This window comes from Cebus imitator, unplaced genomic scaffold, assembly GCF_001604975.1.
Source record: "Cebus imitator isolate Cc_AM_T3 unplaced genomic scaffold, Cebus_imitator-1.0 Scaffold155, whole genome shotgun sequence".
NCBI lineage: Eukaryota > Metazoa > Chordata > Mammalia > Primates > Cebidae > Cebus > Cebus imitator.
In genome coordinates, this window is record NW_016107470.1 from 1,636,146 (window position 1) to 1,659,576 (window position 23,431).

Below are 23,431 nucleotides of genomic sequence, written 5' to 3' on the forward strand. Positions count from 1 at the left end.
CAGCTGAGGACTTTTTTATTCATTGCACTTGGGCATGTTGTGGGTCTTTCAGTCTGAAGACTTAGGTTTGTCAGTTCTGACTTTAAAAAATTCTTCGTTAATTTTCTTCTTTTTTGTGTTTCTGGACCTCCTATTCTTAAGATACTGGATCTCCTAAATTCATTTTCTAGTTTTTCTCATATTTTTTCTCTTATTATTCATCTCTTTTGTCTTTGTGTTTTTTCTGTGAGATTTTCTCAAATTTTTTTGTTTACCAAAAGAACATCAATTTCTCAAAAACTTATTTTATTTCTTGCTCTTGAGATATTCTGAATTTTATCTTCTAAATATTCTAGTAAAAATGTATTGCTGACACTATATTTTTAATTTCCAAGTTCACTTTCTTGTTCTTTATTTAAAGATATCCTCTTCCAGTTTATCATTGTCTATCATCACGCTGAAAATAAGTGTTTTGTTTTGCTTTAATCTTTTCCTGCTTTCTTCATTGTCTGTTTCCTCTGAGATCCTTATTCCTTTTGTTTTCTTCATCTCTTTCATGTGTGAGAGGCTTTCCTCAAGTGTTTGGTGATCTTGGCTGACCATTCATGTTTGATAATGACTCCTAATGAAGGAAAGTATGGAAGACATACCCAAGTGCAAAGACACGCTGAGAGCAGAACAAATGAAACAGAAATGCAGAATCATAGCGGGATTGGCACCACAGACCTGCTGGGCTTTACTTTTGGGAACAGGCATAGTCAGCCAGGAGTTTGACTCCAATAAGTAGGGGTAAAAAAAACTGTTTTTCAAGAAATCCATAGTTTTAATATTCATCTCAACCATCAAATAGAGTGAGAGCAAAATGTAGATTATTCAGATATACAAAAACTAAGATGGTTTAATACTCCCAGACTTTCGCCAAAAGAATTATTAAGTGATGCATCCACTTTGGAAGTAAAGGTAATCTAAAAAGATAAACAAGATAAAGTGGATAGAAATTGAAACAGTATGTCAGTGAATATAATTAATTATCAACTGTAAAAATTGGAAAGCATTTTATTTCTTCTTTGAAACAGCTTAATTGAGGTATAACTTATACGCCATAATATTCATGCCCAGTCCAGTGAGTTTTAGTGAACCTATGCAGTTGTACAACCAGCCAACAGGCCAGGGTTAGAGCCCCCCCATCACCCACAAACTTTCCCACATGGCTGTGAACAGTCAATCCTTGCTGTCATTCTGAGCCACAGGCTAACACTGATTTGCTTTCTGTTCCTATCATTTTGCTTTTTCTAGACATTTTATATAAGCAAAATTGGACAACATGTATTCTTTGTCATCTGACTTCTTTCAGTAACCATAATGTTTTTAAAGTTTGTAAAGGTTATTGCATGCTTCTTGCTTTCATTTGCGTTAAACAGATTTTTTTAGTGTACAATTTCCACTCCTCTGATTTTTAACCACTTTATTGAGATTTAATTAACATACCCTATAATTCACCAATTTAAAGTATATAATTCAGTGTTTTTTAAAGTATAGTCATAAAGTTGTGTATCAATCACCATAATGAATTTTAGAACATTTTCATTACTCCAAAAAGAAACCCCTCACTCCTTAGCCATCATTCCACAGTCTCCCCATATCCCTAGACTCTGGGAACACTGATCCACTTTCTGTCTCTATGAATTTGCCTATTCTGAACGTTTCAAACATATGCAATTTTACAATGTGATGATCTTCTGCAACTTGCGTCTTTCACTTAGCATAATGTTTTCAATATTCATGTTGTAGCATGTATCAGTACTTAATTCCTTTTTATGGTTGAATGATATTTCATTATAAGTATATACTGTTCTTTTTTAAAAATCCATTAATCAGTTGATAGCTATTCAGGTTATTTCCATGTTTTGTTTACTGTGAATAATGATGCTATGAACATTTGTGTACATCTTTATGTGAACATTGGTTTTCATTTCTTTTGGGTATGTACCTCGGAGCATAACTCCTGGGTCAATTCTCTACGTAAACATTTGAGGAACTGTCAGACTGCTTACCAAATTGGTTTTGCCATTTTGAATTGTTACCAGCAATAGATGAAGGCTCCAATTCTGCCACATTCTTACCAACCCTTGTTATTATGTCTTTTTAAAAATGATGTCCATCTTAGTGGGTATGAAGTGTTATCTCATTGTGACTTTGATTTACCTTTTCCTAACAATGAAGACAAGAAATCCACAAACATATTGAAAGATTTTACCATACCTTGAATAAAAATATATACTTTAAAAAAAATGATTTAAAAGATTTAATCAAATTAACAAGCAAACTTGCTTTAGATATTTTTTCGATAACATGGGTTATTTATAAATGATTGCCCACTCACTATTTTCAGAGGAAGTTTCAACATATTTCCAAAGGACTGATATTTCAGCTCAGATGACATTTTACTAATCATGATGGAATTAAATTAGAAAGACATTTTAAAATCACACATGTATTGGGAACTTTAAAAATGATCTCTTGAATAACTTTTTTGAGTTTAGGAGGAAATCACTGGGAATTACATAGTATGTAGAACTAAGTGATTAGGAAGGTAGTATATATAAACTTATTGCCTCTAAAACAGTATATATAGTTGTTGAGATAGGAGAAAACCAAACCATTTTTCCTACTCTAACTCCCAATACATTCAATACAGGATACTTCATCTCTAATCAATAAAATGTGTAGGGATTTCTCCCCAACAACAATCAATTCTTCATTGTTGAGTGACCTACAGTGTAATTAAATTCTGACACTACTTACCTGGAGATAGTGTCAGATCCCACAGGTTAAAGGCTCACTCTCACAACGCTGTCCCCCCTTCAGATGCCAGTTACAAGTCCCAGGTCATATTTGACCATGGGTCATGGTCATTTGGTCATTGGTCATGTCAAGGCGACCATGACCTTGTCTTTAAGTGCAATTAGTTTGCAAGAGCAGCTCACAGAATCGAGGGAAACACTGTACTTACATTTACCCATTTATATAAAGGATATTACAAAGGATGCAGATGGATAGTCAGGTGTCTTCTGGAGATGCATAGGGCAAGGCAGGTGGGAACGGGTGTGGATCTTCCATATCTTCTCTGGCTGCTCCATCCTCCAGGCACCTCCACGTGTTCCAAAACTTAGAAGCTCTCAGAATCCCATTCAGGGATATTTACAGCGGTTTTATCAGGTAGGCATGACTATTAACTCAGTCTCCATCCCCTCTTTCCTTCCTGGAGGATGGGGGTTGGGGCTGAAAGTTCCATGCTTCTAATTATGCTTGGTTTTTCTGGTGACCAGCTGCCATCCAAGAGCTCACTAAGAGTCACTTCACTAGAACAAAAGATACTCCTATCACCCAGGAAATTCCAAAGGCTTAGGAGCTCTGTACCAGGAACCAGGAGACAGAGACCAAATATATATTTTTTCATTATTTCATAGTCTAATTCCTTGTTATTTTTGAAAAACAAGGTTGAAAATAAATGAGTTATGTATCCAATTCAAGAAGCTAGAGGAACTACAGAATAACTTAAAGTAAGCAAATAAAATGAAATAATAAAGGAAAAATGCAAAAACCAGAAAGAATTAATAAAGAAGATTAACAATACTAAAATGTGTTACTTTGACAAAAAATATGAAACAGACAAAATGCTAGCCTGACTGACCAAGAAAAGACATAAAGGACACTAATATAAAATATTAGGACCAAAGTATTAAAAATAATTACTGAGGCAATTGAGATTTTAAAAATAAAAAGACTGCTATAGTTTTGTACCAATAAACTTGAAAACTTTCATGTGGTTGAGACTGCTGGCTTTCCAAACCCATTCTTCTATTCTTCTTCAGTAATGGAACTTCGGATTTTTTTTTTTTTTTTTTTAAGATGGAGTCTTGCTCTGTCGCGTAGGCTGGACTGCAGTGGCATAATCTTGGCTCACTGCAACCTCCGTATTCTGGGTTCAAGCGATTTTCCTGTCTCAGCCTCCTGAGTAGCTGGGACTACAGGCGCACGTCACCACATCCAGCAAATTTTTGTAATTTTAGTAGAAATGGGGTTTCATCATATTGGTCAGGCTGGTCTTGAACTTCTGACCTCAAGTAATCCACCCGCCTCAGCCTCCCAAAGTGCTGGGATTACAGGTGTGAACCACCTTGCCCGGCAGGAACTTCTGATTTTTAGTTAGGTTCATGATAATATGGTTTGGCTCTGTGTCCTGACCCAAATCTCACCTTGAATTGTAATAATCCCCACTTGTCATGGAGGGACCCAGTGGGGGGTAATTGAATCATGGGGGCAGGTCTTTCCTGTGCTCTTCTCTTGAAAGTAAATAAGTCTCATGAGATTTGATGGTTTTATAAAGAGGAGTTCCCCTACGCATGCTCTCTTGCCTGCTGCCATGTAAGATGTGACTTTGCTCCTCATTTGCCTTCAGCCATGATTGTGAGGCCTCCCCAGCCATGTGGAGCAGTGAGTCCATTAAACCTCTTTTCTTTATAAATTATCCAGTCTGAGGTTTGTCCCTGTTAGCAGCATGAGAACAGACTAATACACATGGCTACCTGAATAAAGAATCCATTTATTAGCAATCCTTATAACTAGGAGTTCTGATCAATGAATTAGAGTAGATATTGTGTGACAACTTCTGGGAAGTTCTCTAAAAAGTCAGTTGGTATCTACCCCTTTCTCTCTCTTCATTACTTCATCAATCAGCTATCTGGAATGTGGACATGATGACTGGATCTGAAGCAGTGATGTTACACCATGAGGTGGAGTCGTGTGTAGAGAATAGCAGAGCAGCAACATAAAATAAACCTACATCCCCAATAACTTTGTGAAGCTATCTGCCAATCCTGTACAGGATACCTCTGAAATTCTTTTATGTCACTGAAAAATGAACTTACAGCTTGTTGAATTGATGTTATTTTAAGTTTTCTGTTACCTGCAGCCATCAGGAGCATTTGTGATGTAGCATTTCTCGATGCTGAACTATTGATTACAGATTTTTTTTGGTCAAGCTCTGACTCCCATTTTGAGAAGTATCTTAGTATGTGTTGGGCAATTCTTTTGTATGCATCTCAGTTATAAAATGTAACACAATGTCATCTAATTCTTTCTTGGGTCTCATAAAGCAAAACTCTGCAAGGGAAATATCTATTTAATCAAGGTCATTTCTCCAACAACGAACATTTGTTTCACAAATAACAATTTTCTACCCAACTGATCTGTTTCAGCGCTTTTCTAGATACACAATAACTTCTCATTTCCATGAAGAATTGTACTGTAATCTTTTTGAAGATTGCTTAACGCGGCACATACATATAATAATGCACACAATTGAATTGAAGTTATGATAATGTGAACAGCCATGATGAAATTCAGTTTTGTCAAGGCAGCAACAAATGTCATGACGATTGTTGGTGAACAACAAATTATACAATGTCATAGATTGCTAGAGGCAGCCTCACTTCAAAGATAATAACATGGCCTAGAATTAATGACATATAAATAGGTTTTGATATCTAACAAGGAAAACTATTTCATCATGATGATGAAAGAGTTCTAAGGCACTAAATTTTGGGAGTGATTTGCTCTGCAATAAAAGCCAAGGGACGAAATCATTGACAAAGTAACTGGGAAATGCCTCTCTCTATAAAATTATTTGTACAAATTCCTAATTAAATAAAAAGTTGGACATCTATCTGTACAACATCAATTTGTGACTGCACATTTTCTGTGCTTATGACAAAAGGAGAGATGACTTCTGAGTCACTCTCTTTAGTTTAATGTCAACTTGTTCTTTCTGTAAATAACTATCTAGCTTGGGAAAGCTGAAAGTCACCCAGACTTGGGCTAGACAGGAAAGACAGGTGAGCTCAGATAAACCATAACTCACATTGTGGCTGAGAACTCTGACCGATATTTATGACCATTTATGCCAAAGATTCAGTCATTTTAAAATACGTGCTTTTAGTGGTGAGTAATACACCTTTCCAGAATTAAAAGGTTCTCCCTGTTGTCACTTCCATTCCAGTCCCTGTCCTCTCCTACAGAGGAATAAAGTGTCATCGTATCATTTGAGCAACCTAGCGCTTACATTTTTAAAGAGAATATTATTTTGCTATGGCTAGAATTTGAAGCTGGGTGACGGCACATTGGGATTCTTTGTTCCGTTTTCTCTAGCCTGTAGCATGTTTGAAGATAATAAAACATTTATTGAAAAGGCTGCAATTTTAAACATAGTTTCAAAGAATGATGACTAATTATTCAATGAGTATTTAACCATATCAGTGTTTAATAATTAGGCACTCAATTAGGCTTCTTACTCTTTAAGAAGCATCTAAATCATTTCTGCTACAATTAGACTTTCAAATATTTATGAGTGAAATGATGATGATGTTTTCAGTTTGCTTTAAAGAGCTCTAGTGGTGGAAGGAGTAGAGTATGGAGGGAACAAGTTTGGCCATCAGTTGGTAATGGTCGAAGCTGGGTGATGCGTACATGAGACTTTTTTCCTGTCCTCTCTACTCTGGTGGCTGAAAAAGATTTTCAGCAATAAAAACATTTTATAAAATGTTCATGGGGCCAGGCGCAGTGGCTCACACCTATAATCCCAGCACTTTGGGAGGCCGAGGTGGGCAGATTACTTGAGGTCAGGAGTTCGAGACCAGCTTGCCCAACATGATGAAAACCTGTCTCTACCAAAAATACAAAAAATTAGCCAGGTGTGATGGCACACACCTACAATCTCAGCTACTTGGGAGGCTGAGGCAGGAGAATAGCTTGAACCCAGGAGGCGGAGGTTGTAGTGAGCCGAGATCATGCCACTGCACTGTAGCCTGGGCTAGAGTAAGACTCCATCTCAGAAAAACAACAACAAGAACAACAATGTTCATGGTCCTGCAATTTAATTTCTAGGCATCTATCCCAAAAAATTGAAAACGAGATTCAAACAGATAGTTGTACACCCATTGGGTTCATAGCAGCATTATTCATAATAGCCAAAACGTGAGAACAGCCCAGATGTTCATCCACAGTTGAATGGATACTGGGCAACAGAGCAAGACTCCATCAAGAAAGAAAGAAAAAGAAAGAGAAAGAAAGAAAGAAAGAAAGAAAGAAAGAAAGAAAGAAAGAAAGAAAGAAAGAAAGAAAGAGAGGAAGGAAGGAAGGAAGGAAAGAAGAAAGAAAAAAGAAAGAAAGGAAGGAAGAGAGGGAGGGAGGGAGGGAGAGAAGGAAGGAAGGAAGGAAAGGAAAGAAAGGAAAGAGAGAAAGAGAAAGAAAGAAAGGAAGGAAGAAAGGAAAGAGAAAGAAAGAAAAAGAAAGAAGGAAGCAGGGAAGGAAGGAAGGAAAGCAAGAAAGCAAGCAAGAAAGGAAGAAAGGGAAAGATTTGGAAGTAGGGAGAGCTGCTCTTCCATGTGGGTCAGCTAGGCTTGGGTTGCTCTTCCAGGGCAAGTTCTATACTTGTCTTTCTCTCTTCCTAAGCAGACCTAACCAGTAAGCATCTCTTCTCATTCTTCTGATGAGAAAACTGAGGCCCAGAGAAAGAAGTGGAGCATTTACCTCAACCAAGGGAAGGAAGCAGCAGGAAGGGGCTGATACCTCCCACACAGACTTCTGGCTCTTCCAGTCCATCCTGCTGACTTTCACTGCAGCCCAGGCTTGCGGGCACTCCCCATAGCTACCTAGAAGTCAGCTTTGTCTTGAGAAACACTCCCAGAATGCTCTTGTAGAACTCAGTAGAAGTTCTTCATGGCACATCATTTGGAAGAAGGCCAATAGTCACCTTCATCAGAAATTAAAAATACCAATGGTCACTTAAAAACACGTTCTTCACTCAACCTAGCAGATGTTAGTTTGCAAACACAGTCATTTAAAGACAGACAAGGCAAGATTACTCTTTTCCCAGCTCCAGAAAGGAGGTAAAAGTATTTTAAAACAAGTTATTTCTATCAATTACCTGTCTGATTTGTTTGTTCACTTTGTTTATATGTTATCCATACTTCAAGGAGTAGTTTTGTGGCTTGCAGAAATGTGCAGAGTAAAACAGGATTGAAAAAAAAAAGAGAGGGAGAGAGAACATCATCACAAGGAAGAAAACCTGGTGCAGTAAATGAAGGTGGCGCCAGGGACCACTTGGGTATATACAATGTTTGCCTGAGGGTCCTGTGCTCTTTGCAGTAGTAGGATTCAGGTTTGACTCTGAGTTTCCCAGCAGCTGAAACCAAAGTAAACAATGGCATCAATACCAAGAACCACACAGTCATTAAAATAAAATTTAAAAAAACTCAGCTATCCAGAAGTAGAACCTTTCCCAGAATTTCTGTTCTTATTGCTCCCAGGAGGCCCTTACGTGACGTAAAAGGGACAATACCTTCAAAATCACTCCTGCAATAAAAACAATACAGTAGGTGGTTTCAAGAAGTTTGCTCTGGATGTGTCCTCAAAGGAGTAACCTGGATGTAAAGGTAATTAAGGAATGGCCAGGAGTGGCCAGGAGAGTGCAGTCCTGGTACATAGCTCCCAGACAACCAGACATTGTTCAAAGACAAGGTTTTAGGTCATCAGGTGGATTGCAAACAGTGCAACACTCCCTGTCTGTTATATTCCACAGCAACACCTTTGACAAGAAGTACCTCACTTTGCCTCAGGGACTTGTCTATGAAATGCTGTGCCTACTCCTTACCTAGATCCCTTCCCTGGGTCTTGCAAGCCTTAAATTCAGCTTTTGTGAGCTAGTTCACTTTCCTGCACATTGTATTGGCCCACACTCATGCACAGTCTGTGAGGCAAACACCCTGAATCCCACAGTTGTCTTGGAACTGGCAGTCTTGCAACGCTTTGATCATACTGTCAACTAAGATATTCAAAGACACTGCTCAGAGAAAGCTCAGCCTCTGTGTCTCTTGACGAAGAGATTTGTGCCAAGGTCAAGTCTACTTTCTCTAGTAGGCCCTAAATTGCTTTGTTATCTTCCCAGCAGCGGAAGTGATAAGAGAAAAGCATTTCTGATTTGGAACCAGAGCAGATATGTTTATGGGAGTGGAAAACCATAGCAATATTTTTCTTCTGCCACCTTCAATAATGTGAACAAAAATGTTTTCATGCAAAATTCAGAACAGAGAACTTTTTTTTTGTTTTCTAATTTTGTTTAATCAGCGTTTTGCAGATCAGTAGTCATTAAGAAAAGTTCAACGTGAGGCTAGATATGGGCATTTTGTTCTGCCCTGCACACTTTCAAGGGCCTGATCCTCCATCTCATATCGGGCTCCGGGCAGTGCAGGGAGAATGAAAAGACACCATCCATTACCAAAAGGATCTGAAGCAAAAGGTTCTTTAGGGACCAGAAACAATTGAAGTGGAACATCTTCTTGAAAGGACCCTGATCTTAAATTGCCTGGCTGGAGAAGACTGATCAACAAGTATTAACTTGTCTTTGGGCCTTCCAAGTGTTGAAAGGAGGGTCTTAAAGGGGACATTGCCTCTTCTACAACAGATACTGGATCAAATCAAAGGGCATACAACTGGCTACCAGCAAATGCAATGGCTCCCATCCCGGCCTGCGCAGGAGCATGGGAATCACATTGTTGGTTCCACTTGGCCCCCTTAAAGCAGCTCTCTTTCACATGGGACCCATTCTTCGTGCTTTGGGTAGTCAGGAGCTTTGGGTTGTGCAAGGGGATCTGTAAATGACTTTTCTCAGCTCTCTGCATGGACCCATCACATACACATTTTTATTGTGGTGACTTCACAAAACCACCAAGTTTGAAGAAAAAACACAGTTTGAGCAAATGAAAATTCTGGCACATTAAAAAATCCATCTGTAGGCACGACCTTCAAGATACAGGCATCCCTTGAAGATATTGAGGGTTCGGTTCCAGACTACCACAACAATTTGAGGTGAATCCATAAAGTGAAAGTGAGTTCATTAAGAAAGTAAGGGAATAGAATGGCTACTCCACAGGCAGAGCAGCAACTTGTTCTGCTCCACTGTTAATAATTATAGTTATTTCTTGATTATATGCTAAACAAGGGGTAGATTATTCATGAGTTCCCAGGAAAGGGGTGGGCAATTCCTGGAACTCAGGGTTTCTCCCTCTTCTAGACCATACAGATAACTTCCTGAAGTTGCCATCACACTTGTAACCTGTCATGGTACGGGTGGGAGTGTCTTTTAGCATGCTAATGTTTATATTAGCATATAATGAGCAGTGAGGATGACCAGAGTTTATTTTCATTGCCATCTTGGTTTTGGTGGTTTTGGGCTGGCTTTTTTATTGCATGCTGTTATGTCAGCAAGGTCTTTATGACCTGTATCTTATGCTGACGTCTCATTTCATCCTGTGAGGAAGAATACCTAACCTCCTGGGAATGCAGCCTTATTTTATCCAGCACCTATTCAAGATGGAGTTGCTCTGGCTCAAATGCCTCTGATATTTTTCCCCCTTCCATTTAGAAGGGAACCCTTAATCCTAAGGGTTGTAGAGAGATGAAAATCCATCTTCTGTAACTTCTTTAGGTTGATATTCCTGGCTAACTATTAGGGTCTCATGTATTCAGGGTAGAGTGGAGCATAGTCAGAAAGCATTGGTGTGGCAAGGACAATTCATAACTGAGTTCTGACGAAAGGTGATACCTAGAAGATTAATAAGTGCTCAGTTTAAGAAAACATTGAGTAAGCTGATCCTGCATTCCTATCCAGAGTTCAATAGCAATATATTCTACAACAGTAAAGCAAAATAAGTAAAATTATCCCCAGTAAACTAAATAAGAAGGCTTTCTGTGAACTGGGAAACTGTTGAAACCAAGCCGATATGGGATTGCTAGCTGATTCCAATACGGGTTCAGAATTAAAATACTGACCCAGAGTTTTTCATTACTCATTCCTCTTGTTTCTTCTGAGCAGCAGCCAGAGATCACTGGTTGGTTCACGAGACTAAGCAGAATTAGTCTAAATTGCAGAAAAAAAACTTAAAAACAACTGATGAGACTAGAATCTAATAATAAGTGTACCATAGTGTTCTTGAAACAATTTTTTTCTCTCTCTAGTTTCCCATTTTTTCTAAACACAATTCATAATGGGACTGATTTGTTTGCAAAAATAAGCTTTAGTCTTATACTTGGCCTGATTATTTGTATAAAGTGCAGCAAGAATAATTATTTTTCATATAGGCTTTTAAAGTGGCTTTGATGAAACTATTCTATAGGGGATCTCTGATAAGACTTTTTTAAAGCCAAGCCCAGCCATGGGTTCATACCCTCCAATACTTACGAGTTGAGTGAATTCCTCTCCTCTTGAGGTTCCAAGATAACTTAGGGCTCCTGGGCCTGTTAGAAAGTGAGATTCTTTACTTAACACAGGAACCCGGTACAGAAACTGTGTAGATAAGGTATGAGGCCAGTTTTCCCAAGAGACTTTTATTGGCTCTGTAAGTCAAGTTTGATTCCTTAAAGGAAAGCACACCCTTACAGTCAAAGCCTTGGGAAAATAATCATTATCTCCAATTGTGTCCTGTTACAAAGAAAACAGATTCTGATTGCAATTATGCAAAACTATATTGCCATAAATTAACAATACTCTCAAATAGTTTCCAAATTCTGGAGAAATAAGGTAGAGAGAAACAAATACAGCTAGTGCTCGACTTACGACCACGATTGGGACCAGCAGACTGGTCGTAACACGATTTGGTCGTAAGTTGAGTAGGCTATATGTACAGTTGAAATGGTGCACGCAGAGATGGTAGTGCTGCTGGAAGCTGGTCCACACTGTCGTAGGCCCAGCTGGGCAACGTTCGTGCTGCCAGATGCAGGGCAGTCGTGGCTAGCGATTGTGGTCGTAAAGTTGAATGGTCGTAAGTTGTATAGGTCGTAAGTCAATCAATACCTGTATGCTCCAAATTTTGTTCACAGGAGTATACTTTCCTCAAATGTTAAAAGCTGTAAATAGCTCAAAAATTTTCTTGGCTCTGAGTAACAAAACAAAGGATCAGCAACATTTTAAGCAAAAAGTCAAAAATATTACTTCAGTCTTCTATTAGTTCAGTCCACGTGGCAAATCCTGTCCTGGTTGATATTTGTATACATTCTGCTCTCCATGAGAGTCTGAGGCTTTTTCCTTTATTCTAATGCCACAGTCTCCAAAGTTATCAGAAACCTTTATTCTAGAGCACCTGTCAAAGTCCTATAGTTGACTAAAAACTCACCTAAAGAGGACCAAAACAAGACAATTGTCTATGGGCGATGAAAAGTTTTAGGGCATCCATAGTCAAAGACACAACTGACAAGGAAATTTGTTACCTCTGTGGCACACAATAATTTAACATAACAATTATAATTATTACTGATAATGTATATTAAGTCATGTCAGAATTATAGGAGTTTCCCATAATTTTGGAACACAAACCAATAACATATTTATGCAAATATAACCCAAAGAAAGCCAAATGCCGTTTCATATTTGAAACGGCTTTCTGTATAATTTTTATATCAAATAAGCCAAATATGTGATTTTTGGCCTTTAAGAGACCTAATATCTAAAAGGTTAATTAGGTCAGAAAAAAGACATAATTTATTAGTTGATTTTGGAAAGTTTGTCAAATATCAAAGGTTTAAAATGCTTAATATTACAAAATAGAATTCCAGGTCACCATAAGTTATTCATTTAGCCAAAATGATAGCTCAAATATTTTAAAAAGATAAAAGCTCATACTCACTGAGAGAGGAGAGAACCAGCCTTCTAAATGGGACCCAGTAAAGACAGCATGAGCCATCTGAATTTGTCTCTTTTCTTCTTATTTTTCCTATAGTTTATTTAAAAGGCAAACACAAATATTTAGTTTTAAAAAATATTACATGAAAATCTTGTTCAAGAGAAAAAGCAAAATTTCACCTTCAGATTAGTTTACTATTAATGTTAAAAGTTCTTCATAAAAACCTCATGGACTCATCTATCTAATTTTAATCAGTTTGACCATCAGATAAGATTACTAAAAACTTTTTATAACCCTTTACAATTTTTGTGAAAGAACAGATTAGTGCTCTAAGAAAAACCTGCTGTGCTTTTATTCCAATGTTCAATTTACAGAAAAATTGAATACCTTTAACTTGAGCCAATGTTCACACACAGAATTTCTTTCACAAGATTAATTTTTCATGAACCTTCCACAACCTGCTTAAGCCTTCAGTTATATCCTATTTAACTTAAAACAATCCTTTAACCCTTTAATGTAGGCCAAAAAAAAAATCATATCTCCATGACTTCTTATAATCTTTCACCAGGAGCCCATTTTGCTTTCCTTATACAATCTGCATGTCAAACGGTTTCTTTGATAGTCTTCGATTACATGTTACAATGTTAGCTCTTAGCAACTTTTACTTTCAGTGAAAACCTTGGTTAAGTAAGGGATTTTAATTATGTATTAGATGTGGAGTCTAGGACACCAGACAGAAATGTAGGTAAGATCTGACTCTTTCCAGCATAGCTAGGGGGCATGGCTAACTCCACATGTCCCCAGGCCTTACCTAGAATCTAATGGCTCCAAAGTAGATAAGATGAACAATTTTCAAAAGTCAAAGAAGCAATTTATGACCCTAAAGCATTTAGCACCCTGCCTAATTTATACCAAATGTCTTTTTTATTTTTAACCAATAATTCTTAAAATTGTCTTTATTTTCCAAAGCTTACTAAAGTCATGTGAAGGCATTTCTTTTTTTATTTTTTGGACAAAATATTTGATTTCAGTGCTTATTACCTTTAAGCTAATTAATCAGAGTTCTTTCCTATATAAACATCACACACGCAACACATGTAAATCCACAGAAGAAGATCCAATACTTGTAAGATTTTTCATTTGCCAGTTTTTATCTTTCTCTTTAAAGCACACAGTTTCGGCCGGGCGCGGTGGCTCAAGCCTGTAATCCCAGCACTTTGGGAGGTCGAGGCGGGTGGATCACGAGGTCAAGAGATCGAGACCATCCTGGTCAACATGGTGAAACCCCATCTCCACTAAAAATACAAAAAATTAGCTGGGCATGGTGGCACATGCCTGTAATCCCAGCTACTCAGGAGGCTGAGGCAGGAAAATTGCCTGAACCCGGGAGGCGGAGGTTGCGGTGAGCCGAGATCGCGCCATTGCACTCCAGCCTGGGTAACATGAGTGAAACTCCGTCTCAAAAAAAAAAAAAAAAAAAAAAAAAAAAGGCACGCAGTTTCTAGGGCCTAATATGCAGGCATAGCTGGAAGGCAAAACAGATCCCCCACAATTCAGGGTCCCATTTTTATACCAGATCCTGGATTTCAAAAAGGGGGAATCAGCCCATCTCCTATGGGAGTGTTATCTCTCAGTGCAGGGTGGGGACATTTCTTTACTTTCCAGGTGGCCAGGAGCATGATTCTTTAATCCAAACATGAAAGAACCTTGCATTCCCCCATAATTGCCATTAGCTATCCCCAAAAGTATATTTCCTACTTAGTTATTACACAACAGACTTCTCTCATAATGTGAAGCAATTTCTGAAATCCCCAAAAGTCAAAACCATCAGATAATGCAGGGCAAAACAGAACAGAGCCTTAGATTTGAGAGGGATCTGTCTGCTTTCAATTTCTGAGGTTCCATGAGAAAAACAGAGGTTTTCCTCAAAACGAGGTCTGTGGAGCTTCCTCTGTTTTTTTCCAAGGAGATCCAGGCTGTTACAGCTTGAATATCCACTTTTAATCAAGCTGACTTTTAAACACAGCACTCTAAAAAAAAAATTCTTTTAAATCTCTTATTACCTGACTTTGTCCAGGCCAAATGGCCAATATTTCCGAGGTTTTGAACTTTACCAAAGGTAATCTCCCAGGTGCACAGAGAAAGGAAAATTTCAGACAGTTTGTGGACGAGAAGAGAACCAACAAAAGGTAAAGATCACACAGACATCAAACCAGAAAGAACTCATCCCCTAAGCCAGGAATTGAACCCTGAACTCAGGCTGTCATTGTGAAAAGACAAAGCCTTAGCCACTAAGCCACATCACTGGGCGGTTTCCATTGTTTTTCCTAGGTGGAGTCTAGAGCTCGCAAAGCCTTCTAAATGATCAAGATAATTTTTAGGGCAAACTACGACATGAATTCCAAGTTTCTTGTCAGCTGGATGGTGGTGACCAGGAGAAAATACCACCATGTGGTTACAAGGTCAAGCTCCCAAGGATATGAAACGAGATGAGAGGGAAACTTCATCCAGCTTTTTTTTTTTTGTTTCAGGGACCTGCAGCAAAGTTTGTTACTGAGGTCCTAAGCCCATGTTTTATTCTAAGGTACTCCTCTTTAGGACAGAGCGATACAGAAAGACAAATTTATAGCACAAAGTATACCAGGTTCGCTACAGTAGCCACTCCGCTCAGCACCCAAAATGGAACTGGCAAGGCTCAAACTTGCTCCTGGATGGACCCTGTCATCTTTCATCCAACCTCTGACCAGGAGTTTCAACATGTGGTCTCTGGGCAAGATGGTCACCCTGAATAACAGAGAAGATAGGAAAGGGAAAGGAGAGAAAGGGAGAAAAGCAGTGTCTGCAGCAGGGTGGGGAGGTGAAGAACTCAGGTTGCCGGAGAAAGACCCATTGCAGCGACGCTGAATCTAAAGTCTAGGTGGCTGCTCATCAGTTGTGAAGGGATCTTTTCCAGCAGCTCTGTCAGCTCTCAAGTTCCCCTTTTTGGAGAGGAAAAGACTCTTATGTCCTGTACATGCCTACTCCTGTCATGCACAGCCATCAGCAAAGAGTGCAAGGCAAATTAATCCAAAGAGAAGAGTGGCTAACATCCTGTAATGCCAATTCCATTTTTAACCAAGGGGCACTTTACTGACAGGGGCCTCTAACCCCCTAAATCATAGAAAGAACTCTAACTTTCCTAAGTTAGGCGTCGAACCAGAGTTCGGTCAAGCATCCTTACCTTTTATCAAGAGGGTCCTTTAACCCGCACTGTCTTAGGAGCAGCTCTAACTCCTCTAAGTTGGGCATCTAACCCAATTCCATCCTTTACCTGGGTAAAACGTACCCCAACAGTTACCCGAAGTTGGCCAGTTGGTGCTGTAGTCTATTTCCTCCGGGTCAAGGGTCTCTTCAGTGTTGTCCCTTCATGGTCACCAGGAAGATGTTACCAGAAAGAAGACTGGAAAATCTAGACCCTAAGAGAGGGTTCTTGGATCTCACACAAGAAAGAACCTGAGGAGAATCCATAGAGTAAAGTGCAAACAAATTTATTAAGAAAGCAAAAGAATAAAGAATGTTTACTCCATTGGCAGAGTAGCAGCTTGGGCTTTTCCACTGTTAATACTTATAGTTATTTCTTGTTTATATGCTAAACAAGGAATGGATTATTCATGGATTTTCCAGGAAAGGGGTGGGCAATTCCTGGAACTGAGGGTTCCTCCCCATTTTGGACCATATAGGATAACTTCCTGACATTGCCATGGCACTTGTAAAGTGTCCTGACGCTGGTGGGAAAGTCTTTTAGCATGCTATAACTAGTGTAGAATGAGCAGTGAGGAGGGCCAGAGGTCACTTTCATTGCCATCATAGTTTTGGTGGGTTTAGGCCGGCTTCTTTACCTCATGCTATTTCATCAGTATGGTCTTTGTGAACTATATCTTATTTTTCTTAATATTTTTTTCTTTTTCTACGCCCTGCCCTCCCCCACCCCACCCCATGAGCTATATCTTGTGCAGATCTTCTATCTCATCCTGTGACTAAGAATGCTTAACTTCCTGGAAATGCAGCCCAGTAGGTCTCAACCTTATTTTACCCAGTCCCTATTCAAGATGGAGTTGCTCTGGTTCAAACGCCTCTGACAGAAAGACTACAGTAGGAAAGGGAATGGAAAAAATCGATCTGAATACTTACCACTAGGTGAAGTAACGATGTTGGGCTGTCATGTGATTCTGCAGAGTAAGGGCGGTGAGGAGGAAAAAAAGGGTTCAGCTGGGAATTTGGGGAAGTTTAGGCAGCTGGGGATTAGATTTTTGGGAAGACATGGATTCCCTGCAGGTAGCCTCACAGACTACAGCAGTGCCAACACTTCTCATAGGACACCCTAACTTCTTCAGGATATGACCAAACTCGGCATTTCACAGAAGAGAAATGCCAGGCCTGCCTTAAGCACTCTGCTTACTGCATTTGCCCCTCTTCAGCTTCCTGTGAAGATGGAATGTAACTACTTAAGTACTCAAGAGGCCTTCCACAAGAAACACAAAAGCTTTGCATTCCAACTCTTGGTTCTCTGCCACATGACTGTCTCTAAGAATTTCTATGTTATTTTTGGAATGGGAAAGCCAGGCACAGTATGGCTTCTTTGAAAAGACAAGGTGATTGCTCTCCAGCTTGTTTTCAGAAGATAAGCACTCTGATGCTTCTCTTCAACAGGCATTTAGAATTCAAGAAGAATGAGGCCATGGGGAAAGAACTGTTTGGATCCAGTCAGTTCTCTGTGTATTTCTGATTAGTGGTTGTAGAGGCATTTGGAGCAGAATATAATCAAACACATTAGCACTTATGTGGAAGGAGCAAACAATGAGATGGGCGATATGGCCCACTTTGAGATCTTTTGTTTAAAACAACAACAAAAAAAGAGCTACCTGGCTACTTCTTTAACTCTGGAGTTTTCTACAGGCGGGCTATTAACATGACAGAGTGGAGGAAGGGAATATTCAGCTGGTGATAATTTATTTTCTGTCTTCTTTTAGGTCATATTGATGGTGCCCATAACATATATTAAGCCATGGGCTTCTTTTAGGGCTTTTTCACATGATCTTCACACATGCTTTCCTAACTGAACGGTTCTCCCTGCCCCCACCAGAATATATGTTCACATCTGAATCCTTAAAACTTGTGAATGTGGCCTTATTTGAAAGAGGATCTCTGCAGAGGTAATGAAGTTAAGAATCTTAAGTTAAGATTATCCTGGATTATCAGGGTGGACCATAAGTCCAACAACAAGTATCCTTATAAGAGACGGAAGAGAAGACACAGAGACAGAGAGGGGAAGGCCATGTGGAGATAAAAGCAGAGGTTGGAGTGATGCAGCTACAAGCCAAGGAACACCCAGTGCCACCAGAAGCTGTGAGAGGCGAGAATGGGTTTTCCCCTGCAGCCTTGAGAGGGAGCGTGGCCACTCCAACACCTTGATTTCATACTTCTGTCCTACAGAACTATGAGAGAATACATTTCTGTTATTGAAAGTCACAAAGTTTGTAGTAATTTATTACAGAGGCCTTAGGAATTGATATACATATTATCTTCTATGCTGTTGTCAAGAAAATTTAGGAGAGATGAGGATAGTGTTTACAATGAAGCCAGCATTAGATATAGGTCCCTGTGTCTTCTTTGGGAAGAAATATTTATGTCCGGACACTAACAGTTTAGACAAAGTCTTTGATTTTTATGACCAAGAGGATCCTTTGAGACCTGACCCAGGCCTCACATTTTACTGGTTTTGGTGGGTTGAGGCCAGCTTTATGTGAACTCTGAGATCCTGAGAGGTAAATTGCTGTACTTCAGGCCACATAGCAGGGACAAGAAGAGACATCAGCTCTTCTGATTCTCCCTCCACCAGAGTCCTTTCGCACACAGTGAGCCACTCCACAGAACTTTGTTCACTTTTCCACAACAGATCATTTTTGCAGGAGCTAACTGCCTTGGTATTCTTTCAGTTTTAAGTGACAGACATCCATCCACATAGGTCAAACAATAAAGGAGTCACACCTCCTCCTCCGGTCTTCCTGCTATAAAACTTATACATGAATTTATCATGGTGTCTGAGAATACTAAAATGTTTTTGTGGCCAGAGGCATAAATCTAAGTCAAAGTAGATAGAAAGGAAGAATTTGTTCAAAAGACACTGAGATATTCCATGTAATTAAAGGAAGAATTGAACGACTTGACTGCAGAAAGTATGATGTGTAGCTAGAACAGATGGAACCAGGACTTGAAGGCCAGCAGAACACCCAGGAGGCAGAGGTTGCGGTGAGCCAAGATCACGCCATTGCACTCCAGCCTGGGTAACAAGAGCTAAACTCCGTCTCAAAAAAAAAAGACATTAACATTAAAAGACATAAGTGTCCAGTAACTATCTTCTCACTCCCTCTGATTCTTTAATGTTCTGTGTGGTTGCTCCACAGGCCACTGCTTTCTAAAGCAGCTTCAGATTTAACTCGTGGTTAAGTCCACTCAGCATTTTTACCCTTCCATTTTGTGCTGTCACTGGGGGCTCTGCTTACAAGGTCTATGGTTAATGGCCTTATTTTAAAATCTCATTCCCCAGCATCTTCAGAGGTCTTCCCCAGACTGCATCCATCCGCCACTTCCAAGAAGCTGAAAACGTTGCACCACTCCCCACCTGCCCCCACTCCCACCTTAAGCTTCCAGTCACCCTCCCCATCCCAGCAAACATGGTTTGATTGGTAGTTACATTGATCCTCTCAGAGGTCTTTCATTGTCAAGCTTATCCTCAGTTATATCCTAAGCGGCAAAGCCCTCAAGTTGAGGAGGGGACATAGTCTCTGCTCTCTGGGGTTAGAGTTCTGAGGCTGACAGGTAACATAGCCTCTGTGAATGGAACACCTGATATTCCAGTGGCAGGTAGCCTGACACCGGGGCTTTGGGGCCCTGAGTTCCCTTTCAGCTTCACTTACACACGCGCGCGCACACACACACACACACACACACGCACATCTTTCTTTGTGCTTTCTTATGGTGATGATTCATAATCAGGATATTCCTATTCAGAGAAGACCAAGGAATCATTGAATGACATCAAGAAGAGAGCAAAGGTCTAAATATTCCTGGCATTTAGAAGTATTTGTTGGAGCTGGAGAGACCTTGGACATAATCCAGGGTAAACCTCTCCTTATCCTCTCCCCACCATACCTCCATTGATGGAAAAAACCAAAGCTTGGAGAGGTGATGTGACTTGTCTAAGAACTCTAAATAAGAAAAAAGGCAAAGACCATCCATTCATTTATTCATTCAGTAAAAGTTTATTGATTTCTATTTATCAGACACCACTCTGTGAGATGAGAATATCAGATTATTCAGCACAAAGTCCCTGCCCTCATGGAACTTACATTTGTCATACTGTCATGAGACTGTGATAAACAACCTAATGTGAGATGGTGATACTTACTAGGAAGAAATCCAGAATGAAGGGATAGGGAGTAAAAAGGAGAAGAAGTGACAAATTTGACAAGGAGGCCAGAAAATGTTTCTCTGTGAAGTAAATGGAGTGAAGGCATAAGACACATATCTGGGGGAAAAGCACTCTCAGATAGAGAAAACAGCCAATACAAAGGCCCTGGTGCAGCAATGGAATCAATCTGACCAAAAGGTCTAGATTCTCCATGCAGAGCTCCTTCATCACACCACACGCTCTCTAAGTCATTACGGCGCCCCAAGGGACTTCATGTCACATGCAGTGTCTAGGTTTGACAGTGATTGTGAGAGCCCAGAAGGCACCATGCTGCCCAGATTGGAACAAAGCTGTGTCCCCGACCTGTATGACATCGACTCAGAACCTCAGCATAGTGAAATAGAAACAACTCTGACCTGGGGATCCAGAGACCTGAGGCCCTGGTCTCAGGGGTGCCTTGTGGGGATATCAAAGAAGACTTCTTGAGCAAAATGAGCTCAATCTGTAATGTAGGGATGAGTAGGGGTTCCCTGGGGAAATGTGTGGATAGGTGTTGGGGACCAAGGGGCTAGGCACAGAACAATGCTCTTAACAGATGGAACAGTAAGTTTAAGCACCCCAAAGAAAAAAGGCACCTGGCACAAAAGACTAATCTATGTCAGGATGCCAATTTATTAAATGAGAACAAGGTGAAAGGCTTTCTACTGCACAGAACTCACATCTTCTACCAAGGGCAGCCCATTTCTTGGATCAGAGTAGCTGGAAGGGTGATTTCGTATCAGAAAATCGCTTGGAAAATGTATTAGTCTGTTCTTGAATTGCTATAAAGAACTATCCGAGACTGGGTAGTTTATTAAAAAAAAAAAAAGAGGTTTAATTGGCCCATGGTTTCCCAGACTGCAGGCCTTATGCATCACTATATCCTCAACTGGAGGCTTAGACTTTGATATAGCTTTTGAAGTTTCCCTGGTGAGTCTGACAAGCACCTTAGACAAAGAGTTCCTTCGTTGGGAATGGGCAGCTCTGCTCAAACTATTACAAGACAACCTCTGTTGTTAACATACTGCTGTCTCCTAAATATCTGTTTCAGGGGGTCTGTGCTTCACATTTGATTAACTAAAAGTCCGGTTCAAGACATTTCTGCAGAACAAAGAAACAGCCTCCATTGGTGAATTACAGCTTTGACTTCTACAGAAACTTGAAATTCCAGGAAGCTCTGATATAAGGTTACCCATAGATACACACACACACACACACACACACACACACACACACACACTCGCATATCTGTAGGACACACTTTATTATGTGTGTGTGTGTGTGTAGCTTATCTACTCTAGAAATTGGTCAGACAAGAATAATTTTTAAAGCAGCTGGATTGAATTGTCTTATTGTGGGATTTGCATGATAAGAAGTTTTCAGTATTTGACAATGAGAAAAATATGGCTGCAGCTTGTCTGTTTGACAAAGAAGTCTGTCTTGCGGTCAGAAGCATTAGGAATCCTCAACAACCAGCCTGCACCATTATTTCAGAAAAACCTGGTGCCTGATTTGCCCAGCTCTACTCAGGATTTCTTTCTTTCTTTCTTTTATTCTTCCTCTCTCTCTTAATTAAGAAAAACCTCACACAGCCTTTTCTCTACAAAGTGAAATGTTCTAATTGCTTTTATCACGCATCGATTTCCCTCACATGACTTCTCCCACAACACAGTATCTTAGGGAAAAACTTAAGACCATGGAACCTGAGGCCTTAAGGTTTAGAAAAGTGAGTTTGGGGTTTTGTCGGGGAATTTTGACTCTACACATTTATTCTACACCCAAATCTACCTGCGTTTCTTCGTCCTTGTTCTCCTGTTGGCCAGCTGAGAAATCATGGCGATAAGAATGGCTGAACTTCAAAACTGCAGGCCTAGAGGTATCAAAATGATTGCATAGCCCAACCTCTGGCAGATGAAGCCTCACAAACCCGTATCTTAAAGATGAAGCAATTGAGGCCAAGAGGCTCCTGACAGGGTCAAGGGCACAGAGTGGAGGAGAAGCTAGAACCCAGCATCTGGTTTTTCCTGCAGTGCCCTTCCCATTAGAATCTAGTAGTCTTAACTCCTTCCTGTGCATAAAGATCACCTGGGCAGTGGAGCCCCACTGGGGGCCAGCAAAGCCCTCCCACCAACATATTACATGTATGTTTGCTTTCAACCCAAATCCCCCACCTTCCTCTCCCATATAAGCATTCCCATATAAAAATTCTGGAGTCTACATAGTACCATCTGCTAATGTTTCTTTACATTTGTTAAAACGCAGGTTCTAGGCCTTCAGTCCAGAGTATCTAATCCCACATGTGTGGGTGGAAGTGAATGAACCTGACATTCCCCTTCCCCGCCCTGGCATGGTCCTGTGGTCTGTGGAGCACAGTTTGAGAAGCTGTTCCAGCCACCATATTAACTGAGCCTTCTAGAGTCTGCTATGCCTTAATTCAGAGAAGCACTTCCTTTTTTTGCAAAATATAACACCTGGAAGATCTTGCCAGGGAAGAGGTTTTAAGAAAAGAGTTTCTTCGGCAGCTCTCACTCTGATGTGGAACAGACTCCTTTAATTAGCTGACAGCTGGGGTCTTCTGAGAAGTGTGGAAGGAGCTGAGGAGTTTGTTTAAAGGTATCCTTGGGGGATCATGACGTCAGGAGTTTGAGACCAGCCTGACCAACATGGTGAAACCCCGTATCTACTAAAAATACAAAAATTAGCCAGGAGTGGTGGCGTGCGCCTGTAATCCAAGCTACTCAGGAGACTGAGGCAGGCGAATCGCTTGAACCTGGTGTCCAAGAAATCTGGGCAAAAAGCCTGAACTCCTCAGTGGAGGAGGCTCCTAGTGCAAGGAGTAGAAAATGAGGGACGGTGAGGGGAAGCATTGGTGAAAGGTGTACAGAACCTGCTTGGAGCTCAGCTTTGATCTTGAAGAAAACTGGCAGCTGGGTTCTACCAAACAACTCACTACAGCTATTGTTTCCTTGAACTTTGGCCTACATTAATGAAGAATCTGGGGCAAATTTTTCACAGGTTCTTCTTCACTTATTTTTAAATTTTTCGATGATAGCTTTATTGAGATATAATTCACATACTCTACAATTTACCCATTAAAGTGTAAATTCACTGGTTTTTAGTACATTCACAGAGTTGTACAGTCACCACTATAATCAATTTTAGAACACTTTTACCACCTTAAAAAGAATCCACATATCCTTTAGCCATCATCCCCCCGCAATCTCCC

At 40.0% G+C, this 23,431-nt stretch overlaps 1 long non-coding RNA gene across 1 annotated transcript; it reads right to left on the reverse strand.

The window, feature by feature from the left end:
- Window positions 1–7,348: 7,348 nt before the first annotated feature.
- On the reverse strand, window positions 7,349–16,317 carry LOC108314517. Its single transcript, XR_001829507.2, has 3 exons — window positions 15,937–16,317; window positions 7,967–8,224; window positions 7,349–7,792 (listed from the first exon to the last, which is right to left on the reverse strand). It is a non-coding gene; the product is annotated as an uncharacterized LOC108314517 (long non-coding RNA).
- Window positions 16,318–23,431: the final 7,114 nt, after the last annotated feature.